Source organism: Clinocottus analis, unplaced genomic scaffold (assembly GCF_023055335.1).
Source record: "Clinocottus analis isolate CAN_PGR_092001 unplaced genomic scaffold, fCliAna1.0.p SCAF_17, whole genome shotgun sequence".
In the NCBI taxonomy this organism is placed as follows: Eukaryota; Metazoa; Chordata; class Actinopteri; order Perciformes; family Cottidae; genus Clinocottus; species Clinocottus analis.
The window spans coordinates 3,578,522-3,599,470 of record NW_027175898.1 but is presented as its reverse complement, the minus strand read 5'-3'; positions in this window follow the sequence as shown (position 1 = coordinate 3,599,470).

Below are 20,949 nucleotides of genomic sequence, written 5' to 3'. Positions count from 1 at the left end.
GGGAGCCATTACTCACACTTTTCTTACTTTTCCCCTTTACAGAATATTTGTTTCCTTTCAGCCTCCGGTTCGTATTGGAAACGGTTTAAAAACGCTGTCGGTCCCTTTCTTTCCCCTCTCTTTCTGTTGGCAGGCGGCCATGTTTCATGACGGGGGTCCACTCAGGAAGAGAGCTCTGAGTGGACTGCTCTGTTTATTGACCTTTGTTTGTTTACAGGAGGAAATAAATAATCAGAGGATGGATTTTCTGTCGTGTTGATAGAGTGCGGGAGGATCATTAATACTGCATTTTAGCTCATTATCCCCAGAACAAGTCCTCCAAGTCAAATGACAAAGCTGCCATCCACAACGACACCGATGAGCGTTTGCCGATCTGACGCCTCTGAGGCCGCGATGACAACATTAGTCAGCGGCCTCCTTTTAAACTGCATTCTGATCGGATTTGGCTTTAATTAAAGTCAACCTCATTAACTTTTAACAAAACAAATGACACAATCTTCAAAATAGGAATTTATGAGCAATAAACTGCACCCTCTCTCGGTTCAAAACAATGTGGCTTTGCTTGGTCTATGAGCAGCAGAAACCTCTGAAAAGTGAAGCCAATGCGGCGCGATCTTAGAGCCGCGTACTTTCTAACAGCCAGAAAGTCTGATTGTAAAGTTTGAGGGGCTGACCCTGCTTCAAAGGGCACAACATCCACTTCTTATGGTTTATATGACCAGGAGCATCTGGTAGATGCTGCTGTTGAACTGACATTCATCCCCTTTGTAAAGAGTCTGCGTTTGTTCCCTAAATAAAATGTGTTATTATTATTACTGCGATGCAATTGTCATCACCAGTTGCATGGTTTTGCTATCAGGTTTGGTTAGGTTTATACAAAAACACCTGTTGAGGGAGAGACCACTGGGTTAAAATAACCACTTGGGTCACGTTTGGGAAACCTCACAACTTTATTCAGGTTCTGGGAAACGAGCAGCAGTCTCTTGTTAAAGGTTCGGTGTTTTGTTGATGCATCCATCCAGTCTCACCTCCGCCCTCGGCCCATTTCTCTCTGTCTCTTGGCTCGACAGTCATACAGACGTACAGTCCCACATGAGGATGGGGTTGTGGCATGGGAGAGGTGGCAGATAGCATAGGCCTGGTCCTCCCAGGATGCATTGCCTCACTCAACATCCTGCTGAAAGACAGGCTGCAGCAGGCCAGTGGACTCACAACACTGTAGGATGCTCTCCCCAAAGATATTAGCTTGGACACGGTTTTAAAGCAGCAATCCTTTGATGATGCTGAGCAGTGATGCGTTTACATTCACTAATATTGCAGAGAGAAACTTGCTATTAAATCATAACAGCCGTGTGAAAGTAGGGGGCCGCACTTGAGCCAAACTTGCGGTGTTGTAAAGTGGAGGCCCAGCTCGCCAAGTTTCAAAGGCAACAGATTAGTAAATCTCTCCTGATGCGGCATCATTCTTGTGCTGGTATTTAATCCTGCGTGCGACGTCAAGGGAGCACTCTGGGTGACCCATCTTACAAATATCTGCAGTGTGTTTATTTGGCAGCGCAACACTATTCTTTCACTCCGCTGCCTGCAGCGCAAAAAACAACAGTGGCGTGTTTATAATGTATACATACCGATATACGAGCGCTCTAGTGGAAAAATATTTCTGTATTTGGCGGTCTGGAATCTCAGGAATCACAAGGGTCCTTACTCCGACAACAGACAAGAGGACCGCAGAGGGGATTAAGGGGGACGAAACAAAAAATGCGGCGTTCCGGCCAAGAAGAAGCCCTGTTGTTGCACTTTTTTCGACCGTGTGATGACAGAATGCGTTAAAATGAAAATGAATGTGCTGCAGGGGAGACTGGAGGAGATTTACTTACTACGATAAGCGGCGAGGAGGAGAGGAGGAGCAAGAGGAGGAGGAGGAGAAGGAGAAGGAAAAGAAGTAGAAGAAGAAGAAGGTTTCCACTGTGGTCCTCCAACATACGCAACAAGTAAATAACACAAGAGAAATGAAGCTTTTCCTGCGCTGAATACAAAGCGGGACCGTAACACGCGCAGGAATGAGCTGACTGAAGTAAGTCTGATTAAACGGTCGGGGAGGTGCGAGAAAAAAAGAAGTAAATGTCCTTTTTTTTCCATCTGGAGAATGTATGTCAGTGGGCTGCTCTTCTGCCTGGCCCACATCTCTCTCTCTCTCTCTCTCTCTCTCTCTCTCTCTCTCTCTCTCTCTCTCTCTCTCTCTCCCCCTCTCTCTCTCTCTCTCTCTCAGCCTTCGTGAGTTGGGCTGATTCAGTGCAGCAAAGTACAGTAGTCTGTTGCCAACGCAGCCACTTCATATTCAGAGTGCGTACTCGGCACTACGGTGCCGCGCACACTGCACACTCCCATTGACGGGCTAATGGATGAACTGAAGAGGTCCGGGCAGCACATATTCACTTCATTAAGTCACAGTCGCTCTCCCGTAACAGCCTTTTCTCACACACTCAGATGCTGTAGTTGCGTGATGAGTAAATCACAAGCATTAGCAGACTTGCTGTAACAGCCTCTTCACTTCTGGAAATGCTTTCTCTGGGATTTTGGAGCCCGGCTGCAGGGATTTCCTCCTATTTAGTCTCAAGTGCATTCGTGAGGTTCGGGGGCGCTGACGTTGGACGATACGGACTGGCTCACAGTCAGTGGTCCACTTCATCCCAAAGGTGTAAGTGCTTCCACACCACTGGGACTGTAACTTGTTATTTCTGTATTTTTTACAAGGGGGCATTGTCATGATAGATCAGAAAAGGGCCTTTGTCAAGCTGGAGTTTGAAGCGCTGAATAATGGATATCTGTAAGGTTAATAGGAATCTACGACGCGGTAGATTCATATTCATACACACACAAGAGCCGTATCCATCTTCACACCTAACTCACACAAAGGTGAATAAGCACATTTCCCCAAATGTCAAGCTATTCCTTTCATCTTCTCCTGTCAAATCAGCCGAGCTCTTGGATCAGATTTCGGGGTCAGCCGGGACATTCAAACCGCCGCATGGATCCCGAGGCGCGGCGGGCCCGACGAGGTGGCGCGCGGCTCCTCGTTAGCGCTCATTATTCGGCCGTCTGCGCGATCAATGAGACCTTGGAACGTATTTCCTGAAAAAGGTAATGGAATTTCAAACTTTTTGGGATTATCGTCTGCGCTTGGGGGAATATGTTGCTGGCACAAACAGAGTTATAGGCAGCACGCACACACACACACACAGACACACACACTCCTCTCCAGAAAGGCCCATCTCCTCTCCTGTTCCCCAAATTGAATCAGAGCTTTTAATGAAGACGTTATTTACCTCAGCCTGAGCCTGAGCAAGGGGGCAAAGAACCCGCTAGACTTTTAGAAATAAAGACTTCTGATATCTGAGACCTGTGGGTTGAATATTGACAACATAATTTAAGAGGAGTTGTGCTTGTGCGTCTGAGTTTGCTCACTCTGTTTCCTGTGTTGTGGTTCAGTGCCAACAGCTGTAAGGGAAGTAAGAGGGTGTTTGTGGGTAAGGCACTTGTTTGTATATATATATATATATGTGTGTGTGTGTGTGTGTGTGTTAGCGCACACAGCCTGTTCTTCCACCTCCCCGCTGGGTCCGTACTATTTCCTGGTTGCAGGTGCTGCAGTGAGATCACTTCCTGCCGGCTCCCCCCTGTGTGAGCATCCGTTCCAGCTCCAGCCATTTCCTGTCCACAGGGAAGAGGAAACTATAGGAAACAGGATGAGCATCCCGGGCAGGAGGGGTCAGAGAGGGCGGGGAGCGGTTGGAGGGAGGAGGTCGTGACCCTGGAAATTGGGGAGAGGACCATGACGGAGCTTGCTATCCCTGCCGAGAGTAGATAGTGGTGTCTTTTTCAACATTAGGCCCTCACACTGAGTCATTATTCTCTTATCGTGTCAGGGGGGAGTTTGAAGAGGAAACCCAGAATGTACACGTCTGAAGTTCATCTTTACTTTGAACGCACCTTTCCCCTTAATGTGAAGGTCACGAAACAGAATGACAGTACCGTCCATCATGATTGTCTTTGAAGGCTGATAGTTACATGTAGCCCTGCAGCAAGCAGCCACTTAGCTTAGTGTGAAGACTATTAAAAGCCTGCGTTTGTGCTAAGCTGAGCTGGTCGTGTCCTTACTGTAACTTCATAAAACTTCAGCGTACAGCCATACCCCCCAAAAAACGAGAAAGCACTTTTTTTTTTGCCCTCCTTTGTGCTCGTTTTACACATCAAAGCCTGTTTACAGGACTTGGGGAGTAGCCTACTTTAGCACATGTGAAAAAAGAAGTTGCATATAGCATTTTGTGTCTCCAGAGAGAGCTGTGTGAAGTCTCATAAATTGCCTCGAGTGATATTGGTTGAGTCAGCGTTGGTTGGTTGGGTTGAATACTACAGGTTTGGAAATGGAGGAAAAAATACATTCGTAGCCCGCGACTCATCCCTCACATCTCGCAGCGGATCAATAATGGCGTGAAGGTGCAATGCTAAATAGGTGGAGTACTTTTTTAATAGGCATAAATAGGAAGCCCGTGTTTAACCTTATAGGGGGATGACCAAAGGTCAAAAGTCATGACGGTGATGTAGCGAACCCTCCTGTTGGTTTCCCTGACTTCAACTCATATTTCCTCTTACTGACAAGATACTTCCCCTCCTGCCTCGGAAATCACCGTCACTCACGTGCGGCACAAGACAGATGTTCTTCACCTGTACTCACATGTAGTCACACATGCTACACACACACACACACACACACACGGCACCCATTCATTTCTCAAGACCACGGGCCATGTGAAGGACAAGTCCAGGCAGATAAGTCTTTCCTCTGACATTTCTGCCACACGCCTCGCTGTCTGCATTACTATTCTAACAAATAGGGCTCTTGTTAAAAACATGTTGTGCAAAGGTGACAACCTTTGAAAGAGGGTCTGTATGTGAGTGTTGATGTACAAGGCTGTAGCTCGACACCTTCAGGAAGATATTTCTTCACCTGGGGGTCATTTAGTAATATCTGCCCTTTTATGGTCTCTTTTAACAGCTGGTCGGACTCTTCAAAATAAAATTACCGAGAAGGTCCCAGACGCTCTATAACTAAAACGGCCCTTGCGATCTGATTATTTTTTTATGATAATGATCTACTGCCCTGTGTGCACAGTAAAATGTATTTCATCTTAAAGGTCACCTCTAACATAAACCTCTCTGTAAGAGTGAAGGAAAGCAAGCTGAAGAGCTGAGCTATCAACACATGTGATACGCATCTTTCCAGGAAATTCCTCTCGACCTATCTCATCTCCATCTGAAGACGAAGAGGATGCATCCAAAGACAAAGGATTATCCAGTCACTGTATTTTTTAACCCCTAAAACCGCCCTCACGGATCAAGACTTAAGCCCAGTTCCCCGCAGACCTTTGACCTTCCCATTTCCTGTCAGAAGTTGCTGAAACTCAGATCATCTGTGAGCGTGTGCGCGTGTGTTTGCGTGCGTGTGTGTGTATGAGTATGTATGGGTGTGTGTGTGTGTGTGTGTGTGTGTGTCGATGGAACTTCCTGTCAAAAAATATGTGATTTCCCGTTCTCACACAGCTGGGCTGTGAGGCGCTCTGGGAAAACAACCTTTGCTACGGGGAAAGCTTGGAGGAGCACTGTGAGCTGAATATCCCAAAAGTACAGTAAAACATGATTTGAGTTTCATGGACACGTTCCAGAGAATCATTGTGAAATGGAAAGAAATGTATCCCCCGTTGAATTTATCTAGCATTAAAAGTTCCCATCCATCAAATTGTTGAGCCGCCTCCTCGTTTTTTTTCCTCGTGCTGATTAAAGGCCCCGAGGTACACGAGATTGAGACACACAGGAGTCCTTTAAACTCTCAGTTGACATTCTTACGGGCGCGTGTCATCGCTCTACTCGAGCATGTCAGGAATGCAAAGGAAGGCGGAAAGGGACAGACACAAGACGAAGGATGGAGACGCTTACAAACAAGTCCATCTCCGAAAAAAAGGTCTGAATTAATGAAATCGCAAAAGCGTCGTCTTGTCTCTCTTGAGCCGATATTCATTATTCATCCGCTGTTTTTACTGGATCGTAACGGACTGAAAGATAAGCTGCCTTTGGGCCGTCACTGTAAGTCAGACGTGCGTTTATCCAAACAGTCTGCTGAGTTTTATCCTACGAAAATTAGCATGGAAAACATGGAGAGAAGTCGGATAAGAAAAACATCTAAACACCAATCTCAGCTGAAAGGGGTGTGTGTGTGTGTGTGTGTGTGTGTGTGTGTGTGTGTGTGTGTGTGTTTGTGTGTGTGTGTGTGTGTGTGTGTGTGTGTGTGTTTGTGTGTGGTGAGATGACTGAAGTGATAGTCATGTCTTTTTCACTGTGAAAGAATGTGGTCCAGTCATTTAAAGATCGCAGATAGCTGAGACACTCACACAGAAAAGAAAAAAGAAAGATGAGATGAATATCTTGTGCTAATCGAACAAAAAAAACAAACAACGTATTTTATCACTTTGTGGACATCATTCAGAGAGAAAGTCTAGATTATTGTGATTGAGCTGAATTCCTGACCACCTTCAAATCCCACTCCCCCATCATTTTAAACATACCCCCGTGCTACCTCTTATTTATGAGGCCCTAATTGGTGGAGGGCTGCCTTCGGGAGGCAGCCGGGACGGGGCCACATTCATGAAGCTCAGTCCTGTGATCTCTCGTGGGGGTGGGATGACGGGGCAGGATCAGGCCAACAGACCGTTTGGTCTCCGGTCGTCCACTTAGCCCCCGAGGACGAGTGTGTGTCAGGGCCATTGACGCGTGGCCGGTTGTCAAACACAAGCTGTCAAACCTGGTGGGACGACACGTTTCTGAACTGCAAAAAGGGAAGCACAGAAAAGCCCGGCCGCCAACCTGAGACTCTCCGTCAAGGTTTTGTCTTGTGGCAAAGTCAGGGAGCGAGAGAAGGCAGGTGATTTATCTGCCGTCCAGTTATCAGATGATGTTGTTGCTCTCAAGTGGATGCTCGTCGGTTATGAAAGGATTTCCTCTTTCCTCCCAGGAGCCAAGGCCGGAAAGCGTTCTGTCCGACCTGAACTGTATATCCTCATCGTTCATATCTGCTACTTCATTGAGTCCACTTGTCTGGGTGTCTCATTCCTTTTGTCTCTGAGAATGAATGGCCCGCTATCAGTATTTGGTCTGAGTAGACTCAGCAGTCTGTGACTCAAGCTGCCACTGTTACCCAACATCCTGCGGTCCTGGCTCCGGCAGATGTTGTAAATTCTTTGAACGTTTATCAGCCTGCCACTCGGGCTCTTCAAATCTCGCTCTGTCTCCCTCTGACAATCCTTCACACGCGTGTCATCTCTTGGTATCTCAGGGGAAAACATGTAAAGGCTCTTCCTCTTCCTGCGGGGATGATTGACCCGGCATCCTGCGTCATGCTCTGCTGCCCAGCGGGGGTACTGTCACTTCCTGTATGACCTGGGGGCTGAGGGGTTGGCTAAGAAGTAAAATCATGAATGTTATTCAAAGTGTGAGCAGCATCCCAGGTGGCGTGCGAGACTGAATATAGATCGTCATTGTGACATGATGAAGGGATCACTGAGAGAGCCCCAGAGATGCCGGGACTGAAATGAATGCGCTCGCAGTGGCTCCTCACTCACATACATGTGAGTCATTAGTCAGTTCATTTTCATTCAGCAGGTTTTGTCCCCCGTTGTTGCTGCCACGGAGCGTTATAAGACTTCATCACAGCTTTTACCCACTATCCAACAATGTATATAACCTGTCAAAATGTAATGGAACATAAAAACAAGTTAAACGATCCACAATACTCACATTTATAGTTGTGTGTGTGTGGCAAGGGTCCTGCTTCATGGTTTCTCTCTCTCTCTCTCTCTCTCTCTCTCTCTCTCTCTCGCTCTCTCTCTCTCTCTCTCTCTCTCTCTCTCTCTCTCTCTCTCTCTCGACTGCTATTTGTAGACATAGTTAAAAAATGTAATCATTAGAATTTAATCGAGGGTGTGAAGGAGATGGTTTCCTAATTGCCATCATGTGTTAATGCTAATGGTTAAGACCGTCATTTTGGCAACATTCAGGAAGAAATTAATCGAAAAACTGGAACACTTTGAAGCCTGTTGCACTAAATACGGCATGGTCGTAAAAGAGAGCAAAACCAAGCCTGTTGTAATTATGGTCCGCGACGTAGAGACCTTGATTCACCGGTAGCCGTGGTGTTGTGTAATAAGTGTTTATAAGTGCACAATAAGTGTCTTCTCTTCTGCTGTCTTGTGAGGATGTGAGGCTCCAAGGTTCTCTATTCAACATTGTGTTAATGTAGTAACGCAGTGTCGCTGTCCCTTTGTGTGTCTCGTAATCTTGAGTTTCTCCGTGCTTTATTTACACAGCCGGGTCGCCCGCCCACGTGTGCCTTTTAGTGCACGTGAGCGTGCCTCACTGGTTTCGCTCATGGCCACCGTGGTCACACTTGCGGCTGATAACGCCCGCCCTCCGACTCTGCCTCAGGTTAACACACTAACTAATATGCATTTATACTATACTAACTACTATGCATTTATACTATACTAACTACTATGCATTTGTTTGCACAGTTAGCACCATTAGCGCCGTTAGCTGCTAACTGCTGGCTGAGCCGTGTCCAGGTTTTAGATATGTGTGGAGGCAATATTTTGAATTTAACCACCTTAAAGTGTCTCCAAAAACTATTGAGACCCCGCGACATGGCTCGGGGGGAAGACTTCACCACACTTGCGGACTCGTCTACACAACGGGCACTTTCCAGGAAGTCTGCAAGGGCAGAGGGCTGTCCAAATCCACAATTCATCATATCTACAAGGGGCCTCAAGAGGACAGTAAAGGTTGATAATGCACATAAGAAACATGCATAGGCTCAATTATTTGGATTGGTGTATTACATTCTGCAGATGGAAGGGCAAAGGTTGATTTTTGGACGTTTTTTTTTCTGGTGTGAGGATCCTCAGTTGAGAGTGTGAATACAATCTGTTAGCCACGCTGTCGTGAAGCAGACTCTGCACATGTGATGCACACAGCTGCCAAGATCCATGCCGTGAAGAATCATTCATACAAATCTTTTCCATTGAGTTATGGGACCAGGGGTTTCAATTCACTTCCACTGAAACACTCAAGTGCCTCATCATAGTGTGCACAATAGCTCATAATGAAGATTTAATAACTTCACATTGTCCCGCTACGGAGGTTGTGTACTCACAGAGTGGCTGACGTCACACCTTCAACCAGCCATTCGAGGTCACCACAACCACGGCCGACGTTTCTGTTGTCTGCTGTCTCTCAGGCCCCGTCAACTGGGAATCCCAAACAACCAAAGAATGTGCTCACAGGCGAGTAGTATAATTACTCCGCAGTCAACCACCATCCTCCTGTCTTGTTTGTGAAAGAAAATCAAAAGATTACAGATTTCCATTCTCGGCGAAGGAGATGCCACAAAAAAATGTCACTTCTGACATCTTGACACCGGCGTGACGGAGAATGCGGTCGGGCACGCACATGCCCGCTGTGAAAAGTGGCACCCCAAAAGTGGCGGATTGTTTGCACCAGATAGTTATCGCCTGTGTGTGTGTGTGTGTGGTGTGTTTGTGTGCTTTTGCGTGCATGTGTAAACAGTACCTAAACCATAGCTTTCAGAGCTCAGATTCCTCTGGTTGTCCATGTTTACAAATGGCTGATAGAGGCTCTCCTCCGGCCGTATTCCTCCATCCCGAGATGAAGCCGCAAGAATGCTGGGGATTAGATAGCGGCGATATTTAGCCAGAAGTTGACGCCAGTCCAGTTGAAGTTAGAATCCAGATTTGTTTTCTTGCTCTTCATCTCCCACTCAAGTCTATTCTCTGATCCCCAGCTCGCTGTCTTCCGCCTCTTGCAAGCCACCACAAGGGATACGATGGTGTTTGAACTGGAGCTCACGAGACTCAGATAAAGCACGCAACAACAAAAAGGGATTCCCACACAAAGTTATGCGCACGTATGAGCACATTCCAAGATATGCAGGGACTTCAAGTATGAAACGTAGTTTCCTCACAGCGTCTGACGTGCTGGTCTCAACCCCAGCCAGGGACTAAAGTGAAGCAGATAAGAACCAGAGCGAATGCAAAGGAAAACTCGTGGTTGTTTGTCACAATACTGGGGAACACAGCGAGGATTTGATCAAATCAAACTTTCAAAATTTCATTTCCTTCGCTAGATGTACAGTTTTGATCTCCACGGCAGGATGCGTTGCAGCGAAGCGTGGCTTCACACGACACGCATACTTGCACAACACATGGAGGACGATCTGGAATGCACTGAGAGGAAAATGTGGTGGAAACATGATCATATCTCGCGGTGTCAGTAAAGATGTCCCAACTGTTTCCAATCTTGGACCATTCGACTATGATAAACTTCTGCCGACATTTCTTTTGCGTGATGCTCTGCCCATGTCACACCATATATTTCATGCATTATATACACTACACAGTATGCGTTTTACCCACAGCTACATTGTGGCTTTGGTTACCAACCCAAAGAAATAGCTAACAGTGACATGGGTAAGATCCATGTACAGGTAACGCCACTCTCTACAAAACAGGTGACCCCGTAGGAACCAAACCTCCGACATGTTTTGCGGCTCGTAATTCGGTTTCCAAAAAATGTCGGCTTTGTTTACGAGGCTGGCTCTCGCCTCCGCGTCGATCCCGGTTTGGCGTGAAGCGTGGAGGCCAGAGTGAGGCTTCCAGCGGAGCCTGAGGGGACCATTGACGAGGAAAGCAGTGGTGGACGGCCTGTTTCAGGGCACATTAAAAGGATCACGTTCCCTGCTGAAGACCCAGAGGAGGAGGGAGGGGGGGGGGGGGAGAGGCTACTTCCTGTGGCCGTGCAGCAAGCCCCAAAACCCCGTGAAGACAAGACCAACCAGATGGACTGGACAGAGTCAAGGGAATTGACTGTTTCCTCTCAAAGCAAAGCTCTTCTGCACTGAGTCAAGTCCTATCAAGGTTGCTCTTTGTTTGTTTGGGGTTTTTGTTTTTTTATTCTTGCCCACATTTCAGATCCTTTCTGTTTCACAAGGCTCATTTATTTTCTGTATCACTCACATGTGTCTTTTCCTTCTTCTCCTCCCGTACTGCTCCGCTGTATTTTTCTTTAAAGCTCACGCCTCATTGCCTTTGAACCCCGTCCAAGTCCATCCCTCACGTCGGCCCGCGCTCTGTTCACGACTCCCTCGCAGCTCTGGCGAGACGTAGCCTCGCATCTCTTTGCTCTCCTTGACGACACAGCTGCGGGACAGAGGTGTCAGATCTCTGACTATGAACATCTGGAGAATGTTAATGCAATCAACTGCAAATCAGAGTTCCTCCAACAGTCACTGGCAGGAGTTCACGGCTCGGGAGGGAGAGACGGGAGAAACGGTGCAGAAAGACGGTGCCAGCGAGGCAATGAGAGAGGAGAGGCCTGCTGGTTTGTGTCCTCAAGATCTAAACAGATGTTAAAGAGGTGGCACATTCTTCTTCCCCCCCCCCCTCTCTTTCATTGACGCCGTCGGTGTTTCAGCTCACCGTTTTGCTCATACACGGAGCCCGAGAGATTTAAAGAGGAGGCACTTGGATGGTGAGAAAATGGGGCCCGCTTTTACAAATGAAAAGCTCCACCCGCGAGATGTGCGATCGTGTGTAGCTCCGCAGGAGAGACGGGTTCAGGGTCACCGTGTTAGTGGGAGAGAGCGTTGAAGAGGCGGATTGTGAGAGTGAGGCATCTGTAATGGTAACCTTTGACCCCTCAGTTCGGTGCTGTCGTAACTACGTTTCCTCTCCCCTGTGTGTGTGTGTGTGTGTGTGTGTGTGTGTGTGTGTGTGTGTTACAGGAGGGGCTGGGGAATTGGACTTATTTCCGAGTGCGGGGTCTCCCAGTGTAGGGACTGACTGGGAAAATAATGATAATGCAGGAGCAATGAGGTCACTTTCTCTCTTTCTCTCTCTCTCTCTCTCTCAGCCTCTGACTGACCCAGATTATTGTAACGGCTGAAGCAAATGCTGGTCCAACCCCCATATACACACACACACACACACACACACACATGGACAGAGCGGGGCCCCCGGGCCTGCATGTGAGCCACACACTCCTCACTCCTCGCTCCTTACTCGTGCCCACTGGGTTTATCATTGTGAAACTGTCACTGAAGACTACTCTATGTCCACGGGTAACCATAACCACTGATGACATTCACACATGCTGCTGCAGAACGCTGCGCTTGCAGGCTCGCCGAAATATAAAAATGTCAAGCAGTGCAGCCCGGATTTGGCTTTGTTCTGTGTGTTTTTTCAGATGCACACACAAGTCTAATTATATATATATATATATATATATATATATATATATATATATATATATATATATATATATATATATATATATATATTTATATATATAATGTTTATTATGATTTTTCTAACCCTGCTGCGTGTTTTTCTCAATACAGAAAAAAAAACTAGACTAGAAAGGAAGGAAGGCAGACGAAAAGACGAATCAAGCCGAAGGGAAGGATGTGAAGGACAGGATGAGGTAAAGAAAGATACTGGAGGGAAGCTTGTAAAAGGTATTTATAACCTCCTGTTGAGCCGGCTAGAGGACAGACAAGGAGCCAGACTAACAAGCGTACACAGCCAATATAGAGGCAGAGAAATAAAGCCAGGTGGCTCAACCAGACAGAATGCAATCAAAAGTGAAGATGGAGAGTCCGAGGGTGGCATTTTTAGATCGCCAAGGAAGCCTCCGTGGTCTGAACCAAAGCCAGACACCATGTAACAGGTAAAGGCTGTCTGATGCAGTCTGGAGGGAGGAGGTGATAGCTAACACAGGGACTTGTTATTTTGAGTAGAGCGGCAATAATGAGGCTCGGGACCGGTGAGGGAAACAACCCAGAGACCTATAAAATGACTCAAATCTTTATCATACATTTCATTAGTATTATGGTTTGTTTTATTGGCGCTGTTTAACCACTTTGCTCGGATCAAATCTTTGCTTGAGGACAAGCCTGCGCTATTACTGATGTAATTCGTGCTTTATGAACATAATACTGACTAAAACCTATGATTAAGGGCCTCGGGTTGGCAGCGAGATATAGCAAATGTCTCCAAAGGGTGGTACGAGTGGAAAAATGTTTTTTCTTGTCGAATAATCTGAATGGCAGGAGAAATACCGCGAGAACCACGCAGTGATTATGTGTGATGTACGCTGTCTGCCCTTTACGACATTCAACAATTTAGACCAGATACCAAGCATGAACATATACTTTAGCATAAATACATGTTTATTTTAGTTTGAAGAGCGCCACAAAAGATGTCCATCGATACTTACCCATCCTGCCACTCGAGGACAGTCTTTATAAAGACTTTTAGGAAGTTTATTTAGTTTAATTAAATGATTTAATAAGATCAATAGGAGCACTGGTATTGGGCTTCTTAACTTAACTGCAATGCAGACAACACTAAATCTTCCTCGTCATCACAGCTTATTTATTGGACACTCCCCAGAGTTTTTTGTTTTCTTTAAGCTCTGTTTTTGAAGGCCGATTTAGCATGACTGAAGGTCAAACGGAGGGAAGGAAGGAAGATGGTGTTTCAAATGCATCACCATTAGTGTTTCGTGGAGCCCTGAGGGTGGGCGGGGTCAAACGATCACCTTTCTGCCCCCGAGTTCTCCCACAGCTGCCACCTCCAGCTCAAGCAATTAGTGTCAAAAGGCCCCGCTACATATTGCACACACCCTCCACCTCTTTTTCTGTTTCCCTCAGTCACACACACACACACACATAACACACACACCCGGACCAACAGCGAACCAGTAGGGGGGTCAGGAAATGTCAGCATTTCGTTCATAACTTCTCGGTAGACTTCCAGAGTTTGTGCGAGCTCCCAGCTCTCGCCGAGGAACTCGTGTGTGGGACTTGCGGCGGCGGCTCAGATTAATGCGGGCTCGCTGTGTGGCTCTCTGTGTTGGCACAGGGCACTTAACCTACTTCCGTGAAAGCATGAAGACCCAGTCAAGTTGAGGGTGAAAACCAGGGGCCAGGGAAACATGGGGCGCTTGATTTGATCGCCCTGCTTGATGAAATTCAGCACTTCCATCTGCACAATAACGCAACGTCAACGGCGTTTTCACAGATAGAGACGACGAGGTGTGGTAAGACTTGACTGATAGGCGGAGGCCAATCATGGTGACCCCCAAACGGTAATCAGCTTAAAAGTTCACGACAGCTCCTGGGGGGTTAGATAGCGGGCCGGGCGGTAAAACCACGATGCATTATGAAATAAAGAGCTCACGGCAGGAGCCCTAACAAAGTAATGTTATTGAGTTATCCCATAACTGGCTAAGCTAAATCCGCCTGCTGCACTTTGCTTAATGTACAACAGCTGGTGGCGGCTGGGAGCCTGTGGCAGCCATGATGGATGTGATGTCATATCGCAACTCCCGCCCACACTGACCTCCCATGATTCCTCAGCTGCGGCAGCCTGCAGGAGAAGGTGAGAGTGGAGGAATGAGTGGCGAGTGCGGTGTGCAGATCGTCCACCTTCTTCACCCCAAAGGGGGCACGCCCACTCTTATCCCTTTTTGCTTCAGGTAATCATATCTGTCCAATACACATGTGAGCCTCGGCCAGGCTTACAGCTCTCGCACACTCTCTGTTTCAACCAGCTCAGGAACCCCCGAGAAAGTGAACAATCACGCACCTCCGAATTTATGTCCAAACAAATGTTTCAGTCTGAAATAAAACGTGCCAATTTTCAATCCCGGTCTATCTGAGTTCGGGATGTAGCATAAAAAACAGCTGCAGTTCTTGCCAATGTTGCGCAACCCGTCCTTCTTGCATCCAGCGACGTCGTTGGAGCCAAGGAAGAACTACAAAGTGCTACCTCAGCTTAGCTGCTTCAAAACGTCCTCGTGCCTCGAGCATTGTTTTGCAAACCAGTTACGTTTCCAACAGCGGAAAACGAAAAAGCTAAACTGTGTGTGTGCAGAGGCCGTGACGGATGGGGATCTCGACAGTGCACGTTCGACGGCGTTGTCGGATGAGTCAGATATTCAGCCCGAGAGAGGCGGCTCAGGAGCGCTGGAGGCTGCAGCTGCAGTGGGGAGGATACGGCCGGCGGGAGCGGAGCTGCCAAGAGCAGACGCCTACTGGGAGAGCCGGTGCTCGTATTGCCCTCTAATGTCAACAGAAACTGAATAATTCTCCTCTAATGAATGTCAACGTGTGCAGTTTTTGTTGGACACTGTCGGCGGCGACAACCGGGAGAGAGAGAGAGAGAGAGAGAGATAATAAAGTTGTACTCCTCCTCGGTCGGGTGGCGGGGAGCTGGAGACCTTCAGGATTCTGAAGAGAAACTGGAAAAGGCAACCAAGACCAGCACAGCAAGTTTTGGGGCTATTTTTGTCTTTGCATTTTTCGAATTTAATGGGCTGGGGTGAAATGGCATGGCGTCGATACAAGCTGTGTGTGTGGGGGAGGTTACTTTCACATTACTACACTTTGGGAATTAAGGATTCATTACAACCAAACCAGAGTTTTGTGTCTCAGAACCGTGGAGAGACGAACCAAGGTCATGGTGTGAGTTTTATTTAGTTTTTGTCCGGTTGTTCAGCTGTACAGTTGGTTTTCTCTGTGTGTTGATATTTTGTGAGTTTATTTAGTTTATCCAGAAGCTGAAACAGAGCTTGTGTAAGGTAGCAAACTCGCTATCGGCGATCGGCTATCCCGGCCATCATAACTCTCACTGGAAACTTTCAGTGGACCACACTGACCCTCAGCACTGACATCCACATAAACGGCGGTGAAGTCGGGGTCGAGTTGCATTGTGGGTAGCAGGTTTTGACAGGGAGAAGAACGCGTGGGAGAAAAAAGACGCTATCTCAGGTTCTGCTGCCTCTTTGATACTTTCCTCGCGCGGCATTAGCAAAGTGCAATGCTAAACCAGTGAAGTGCTTGTTTTGAGTTGCTTAAATCTTTTCTCTAACCATACCTAAATTATCTAAACTAAACTTATTTCCCTCAAGTTTCCCAAAGGTTAACCGCAGCTTAGTTGCCATGCACAGACATTGCAGAAAAAAAGTGATTGTAAAATGTAGGTTAAACTTTGATCTGAGGTTTTGTGTGATTGCACAATAAAGACGCAACGGAGCGGAGTAAGTTAAACACGCCGCTCCTCCTCCTTTGTCTTTTATTACTTCTGTTGTTTACAGACGGGGGGGTGACCGGGTCCACTTTCTCGCCGTCCACAGACCAGATGTGAGGTTCCTCGGGTTCAAACTCGTCCATTCACGCGGTCCGCGGCGCGCTGAATTAATTCCATCACTCGTCGCCATGGCATCGTCATGACAACCACTTAGATCCCTGTCACTGATGCCGCTGCTCAGTCAACACGGAGAGCGAGGGGTGAGGGTGAGGAGGAAGCAATGCAGGGGCAGCAGGTGGTCGCGAGCGTGAAGATGAAGACCCGGAGTCAGAAATGACGGGGCGGAGATTTTTACAGCGAATGACGAGACGAGGGTAAATATTTAATGGGATTCGGCCATCAAACCGTTTTTAATAATGTAGAGGAGCTGCGAGCACGGGCTGACTCAAGGGTTACCAGTGACTGGGGGCTTTACACAGATCCAGCTCTGTGTAAAGCCCCCCCGCCCCCACCCGACTGTCCCCTCCATGCTCCCTGCTGCAGGGGTACGAGGAAAGAGTACATGGTTTATTAATGGATGTGGCTCTATTTTAGGTCTCTACGTGAGGAGCGTTCGACCGAAAGAGCAAAATATGTACAGATCACACTCCATCTTTATATAGCTTCACGATCCTGTGCTCTTTTTTTATTCATATATCCTCGTCACAACGTAGAAATATGCAGAGACGATGCGACCGTCGTCCTCTCACAGCTACGCGTTGCTCTCTCTCGCTGCCAGCCTCGCTGAATTACTCTTCCTCCTTCGTTTCCCTCTCTCTGTCTCGCTTTTCTTGTGCTCTCTCTTTCGCAAACACACACACACGCACACACAAAACGTGGATACACACGCATGCATATTTAACGGAGCCCTGACACAAGCGCACCACTCTACCCTCCCCTCAGACCGGGAGCTACAAGATTAATCCATTTGCACGGCAGCAGAAGGGAGAGAGGAGCGACCGGTGGGACCCACATGGGGGAGCAGAGAGGGCGGGGAAAGAGTCGCGATGTGGCATTCGCTGTAATTTGACAGAGACGTGACTGTATCTATTTCACTCAGACGGTGACTATCGGGCAGACGAAGAAGTCGGGGACCCCCTGGGGGGGCCGCTGTACATCTCTCTGACCACAATTGGGTAGTTGTGCGTGCACAACCGCATCGCCACGCCTGTAACGAATCGGTGGATGAGATGTGACGTGTAATGATGCAAGCTGATGAAAAAGTGAAAGGGGTTTCAGACGGGGGGGGGGGGGCTGCGCCTCGTGTCTTAATCTCTGTGAGGACGCGTCTGAGCCTTTGGGAGGTGGGCAAGACCATTGGGGGGAGAGTCACTCTGTCTGAATCCATTCCCAGAGTGATAATAACTGATGAGGGGAACACGGGACAGAGTCTGCGTCTGCTTGCAAACCTCAACAGTGCCACGGACGCCGGCGGCGAAACGCACAGTCCGTTTTGAAGTCCGAGGTCTCTCGGACCGGCTTTCATCGCCGCCGTGTCATCACTGTCTTCGCTGTCCGTGCAATTTGGAGAGGCTGGAGCCGAAGCAAGAGATGGGTATCTTTCCATTACAGTGCCCCGGGCCCCCACTCTCTCATCTGTTATCCTCATCTGAAAGGTGTGTCTTGCTATTGATTTTCTCCACCTGCCAAAAGCTTGGTGAACAGCTGCTTGCTTGGACAGCCACATTACTCATCCCGGACACTGAGCAGATATCAATAATCAGCCGTTTCCCTCTTCTCCGTTTGGAATAACAAGGCCATACATCAAGCGCTACAGCCGCTCGCTCGCTGCCAAGCCACTCGAGGCCCCCGGACTCTCTCGGCCCTTATAAGGCGACTGAGTCTGTGGTTGGACAAGGGAGGAAGGAGATGGGTCTATAGGTGGGGACGTCAGGAAGGCGCCCAGCAGTGAGAGCTGCCGCTTCTCTGTGCGGCGTTTATGTTCGGCTGTGAATGCCGAGGCGTCCAACTCATTAAGCGCCACCGCCGCCTTCAGCCGAGCCGTCACTGCCCTGAAACAACCTCTCATTATACTGTGACACAGCACTTTGTGAACACACACACACACACACACACACACGTGTGTGACATGCTCATCGATCAAGCCCGAGACTGCGTACTTAGGCAACCTTGAGCGTGTCTGTGTGTGAGCGTGGGAGGACGTGGGAGGGCGGCGCACACACACACACAGGTGTGCAGAGGATTGTTGAGTCACCTCCGGGCCGAGCAGGACCCTCTGAAGGTTTTGAGGTGTTTGATGATAGCACCGGAGCCGAGATAAAGGCAGCCAGAGCTTCCCGTCGTTAATTAACTCCGGATAACCCTTTCCTCGAGGAGACTGAGGTCACTCGGCCCATTAGGAAGGACAACTTGGCTTCACCCAGCAAACTTTCTCATGACACTCCCATAAATCTCCCTTTGAGAATCCTCCGAATGTTCGGCAGAGAGCGTAAAGCCGGAGAGCTCTTTAAACGCCCGCTTTATTACCTGCCTATCTATTAAATCCTAACAATTTGGAGTTGTCAAAGATTCTGGCCATTCCTCTAAACTCCCCTCCCGCCAACTCTCCGACAGCAGGAATGTAAGAGTGTGATGGTTTTGTTTATCGGCATACCTTCAAATTCAAGGAGCAAATGGGACACCCAGGAATGTTTCTTCAGCAAATGAAAAAGGAGCTGCCCCGTAACCCGCCACACCGACATCCATCACACGGGGAGAAAATCGTGACACCGAATAGCCTTGATATTTCAACCATCTTTACTTACCATAATGAACCCGCCGGGGGCACGTCTCACCGGCAGGCGACAGGAATCAGGCCACAATGGACAGCGATCAAATTGCTCCGGCGGTTGTGCGTGCAGCACGTCGCCCGGGTCATCTCGCCGTGACACAGGTAATATGCTTATGTTACACATCCATGGGCTTTAATCCCGAAGGACATCAATAAAGGAACTGACAAACGCATCAAATCGCGGGCTCCTATATGTATCAAAACCATTGTTGCTGGGTTGAAGCAGATTAACTCCCACACGGGCCTGAATGGTGTGTGATCGGCTTACATGTCGGGTATTTGCGGATGCTTTGGGAGTCCGCCGGGAGCACCTGATCATACGGCGTGAAACCTCCTGTCCTGCGCCAAACCGTGCCCTTGACCTCAATACCTTGCCGGCTGTCATGGACAGATACAGAGGGTCTTCTAAGCGCTACAATTGATCTCCTGTCGCAGCTCATCACTGACCCGTGATAACCTTGTTCGTAAGCTGCGTAAGGGGGGCGGGGAAGTCAAAGAAAGTGTCTCCCTCTGGAACTGACAAGTGGCTTTTTTTTTCTCCTCCCCTCGTCGGGGCAGGTGTCTTTCATATTGCACCTGTCAGCGCGAGATATATTTATCCCGTTTTGTTTTTAACGTATCTCTCCGTCAGGGCTGTATCTCAGGCGCTGACAGGAAGTGAATGTTCGAGAGAATAACACGGGCAGTAACAGTAAATCTCGCGCTCACTTCCTGATGAGACACAAAGTGTAAATAGTCGCTCCCGCAGCACCCACATCCTCACCTCCGTCTGCCTCCATCCCTTTCGCCCGTCTCAACCAATCAATCCCCAATCAATCACGCGCAATCCCTTTTGGTGGTAGCGTAGCGCTGAGGGCTAACCGGCGGGCTAGCGGGCGCTTCATGCAGACTCTACTGGGCAGGTTGGTCAAGCTAGGATAGATCGATGTGAGCTGCCTCAGCGTACCAGCGGAGATGAGGTCAACACAGTTGCTCACTTCTCAATCAATTCAAGCGCGAGTGAGACATTACTGAGACAAAGCATACAAATACAAATACGTTTTGTAGAGTTGTAGTAATGTGAATAATTCTCTCGTGTGTGCCAGATGAGATGCTGTTAAAATTAAAAAGCTTTTTTTCCTTTCTCTCCCTGTCGCATATTATTGATAATGACTTATACATAAACGTATCCAATATCAAATAGTGGTTTTGGATCCGGCAGAGCAATATCATAGAAGCACAAGGGCTTTCTAATCTCAACTGATCGAACAATGCAGATATGTGCATTTCACTCAGACACGCAGCAGATTAATGAAGAGGAAAAAGCTCCAGCTTCAGTTTAAAGGTGACTTTCAACATTTTGAATAAACTCGTGGCACTCAAGTCTCTGTTACGCCACTTTTGAGCTAAGAATATCTCTCAATAACCCAGACTCAACACCTCACCCCTTCTCTTGAATTATTTAATAACTCAGAGAGATGCTCATGCCTCCGCGACGACCCGGCTTCAAAAAAGAACTGTTTTTCTTCTCTCTTTTTTTTTTTTTTACGTAACCAGAGTTTTGATAAACTGGAGAAGGACGAGAGAGAGAATCGGGGGCAGGAGATTGAAGGGGTGAGTTATAAATAGGTCACTCATAAAACAAGCGCAACACGCCGCAATGATGCTCCGCGACAACACAGCTGCAACGGCAGATGGGGGGGGGGGGGGCTGGAAAAGTGGAGCAAAATGACAACCGAAGAACGAAGCACGCCAAAGCTGAGCGAACTACACAAAGCGGACCGAGTTAAGTCGAGTGGGAAGGGCATCCCTCAGCTGGAGGACCTGCATCCTCTGGCAGACGTCCACCTCTCTTACGTGCCATTGACTCGGCGCCGCTGTTATCGAACCTGCACTCAGACCCACGTGGGTGACGGCCTAGAAATT